The 2,236-nt window shown below is 40.5% G+C and overlaps 1 pseudogene across 1 annotated transcript; it reads right to left on the bottom strand.

The window, feature by feature from the left end:
* Positions 1 to 232: 232 nt before the first annotated feature.
* On the bottom strand, positions 233 to 1,287 carry LOC108307743 (annotated as a pseudogene). The gene has a single exon (XR_005201074.1). The product of XR_005201074.1 is annotated as a 39S ribosomal protein L15, mitochondrial-like (transcript).
* Positions 1,288 to 2,236: the final 949 nt, after the last annotated feature.

Genomic DNA, 2,236 nt, shown 5'->3' with positions numbered 1-2,236 from the left:
AAGTCACCAACTCACTCCCTCCACTCTCACCTTGGCAGAGCAGGCCTACAGGTCATTCCCATTCCACTGGTATATTCATTCTGATCTGTAACAGTAACAAGTCCTGGATGAAAAGATCATTGAAAAAACAAAGGAGAAATATTTCAAAATAGTTGTCGTTTACTTTCCATAGACTATCAGAGAGTTTGTATCTTTGAGACAGAACCCACACAGACTCAGTTTCTCTATGCAGTCCTTGTTTCCTGCCATTTTAATTTTAAATGAAAATGAGAGATCTGAGTACACTGAAAAGTAACATCATCATCTGGAAAGTTATACATAATGAAAATGCAATGACAAATACACATCTTTCGGTCCCTATTCCAGCTCTCCTTAACAACTTTGCTTTCTCGAATGGGAATTCATGAGCTGTAATACTTAAGGAGATTTTCATCTGTAGGTTTTAGGATTTTCTTATCGGCCATATTCACCATCCATCCTGGAGCAAGACCAAAGAAAATCTGACTTGGATCCTTCCTCATACAGAGCATTTTGAAGAGTTCATCTTTAGTGATATCGGGTAAGATGTAGCCGTACTTCCTGGCAAGTTCAAGTTGCGCTTCAGGAAATTTGGAAGGATCTGCCCGGTACCCACGATTCTTTGCATCGGTGTAATACGGTACCAGCTCTTCTGGTGGAAGCATTCTTTTTGGAATGGGTTGTCCACGAAGAAAGAATGGAACTGGTTTGCATACAATGTCCAGACTTCTTGGATCATAGAAAGCTGTAGTAACACCACCACCATTTTTTTCAATTGTAGCAGTAGCTAGTTCTGAAGCCAACTGAACTTCAATATTAACTTTTGCTGTAAAGGTGTCTGCACCCTCCTCGACCAGCTGGACACCATAATCTCTTTTAAGTGGCTGGATGGTCACACCTCTCCCATTGACAAGCTGTGTTAATAGGTTGAGTAGGATCAACACGACCCAAATCAATAAGACACTGCAGTCTATTGAGACTCAAAGGCTTATACTGGCATCTGAAGCTATGTCCTTCGTTAAACCCGTATTTTGGGATTCAGATGTAAAATGGAGTCTGGCCTCCCTCAAAGCCCAGGTGAGGCCGGGTTCCTCTTTGTATTTCTCCTTTGTGGGCTCTGCCACATTTTCTACCTCTTCTCCGACCTCTCGGTCGCCTCTCCGGTTTCCTGGAGCTGGGATTCGGCTTTAAGTTCGCCAGGCTCACACGCGGCAGGTCCCGGAGTAAGTCCAGGGCCCGGGACCTGCCGCCTAGCAAACGACCGGCCATAACTCCGAGATCCTGGAACTTTCAAGGGCGCCCTGAGTCGCTGGGAGGCCAGGTGGTCTCGCGGGCTGCTTTACTGTCCTATAATCAACTCTTAATTCAAATTCAAGCTTTTGTCCTCAGTCTGTGATACAGAAACTTTGGGAAAAAAAGAGGTGGTGGTGGAAGGGGAAGAATCGACAAACTGATAAGCTCATTTACCTTCTAATGCTTTGGGCATGATATAATATCAAGATGGTTTGGACGTTCACTTTTGAGTAGCTGTCCCCATGAAGGATGAGAAGATGAGTTCAGCTGCTTCCACATCCCCAATTGCCTTTATCTTTGAGAGGTTTATCAAAAGCTGTTTTTAAAACTGCAACAGCTGTGTCCCAATCTGTGCACAGAATGCTTCGCTATTATCCACTCATCTAATTATTAATTGAAAAGACTGAATCTATATCTTTCTAATTTGACCCAATAAAAGGGCATCCAGGTTATGTGAAAATTTACCATAAAACTAAATGAAATCTTAAATTTTGCCTATATTATTTTGTTTTAAACATGGGCTAAACTTATGTGATGAACATATTTGAATATAGGTCATTATCTGAGCTAAATGAAATACATAAAATGAAGTAAGTAGGTTATCTGGTGAAAAAGTCATAGGAATAAGCTATAATGGATGAGCTAGGCAAGCATATCCCAAATGATGTCTCAGAATACTACAGAGCCAGAAAATTGGAGACCAGCTAGCTAAGACACTGTAAATGAAAATATTATTTGTCATTAGTGAACACTATATTTACTTTTATTGCATCTTGAATTTGCAGTGCAAACGAGTATATAAAAGTAGGACCTGGGGTTAAAACCATTTTGCTACTCCTCTAAACAAGGAAAACATATTTTTAATAAGGAAAATAATAGGGAAATATTAAGCCATTGTTTTTAAGTAAGTCTCTATGATATTTGA

This window comes from Cebus imitator, unplaced genomic scaffold (genome assembly GCF_001604975.1).
Source record: "Cebus imitator isolate Cc_AM_T3 unplaced genomic scaffold, Cebus_imitator-1.0 Scaffold80, whole genome shotgun sequence".
Taxonomy (NCBI): domain Eukaryota; kingdom Metazoa; phylum Chordata; class Mammalia; order Primates; family Cebidae; genus Cebus; species Cebus imitator.
The sequence above is the reverse complement of the archived record's forward strand: the minus strand, read 5'-3'. Positions and strand labels throughout refer to the sequence as shown.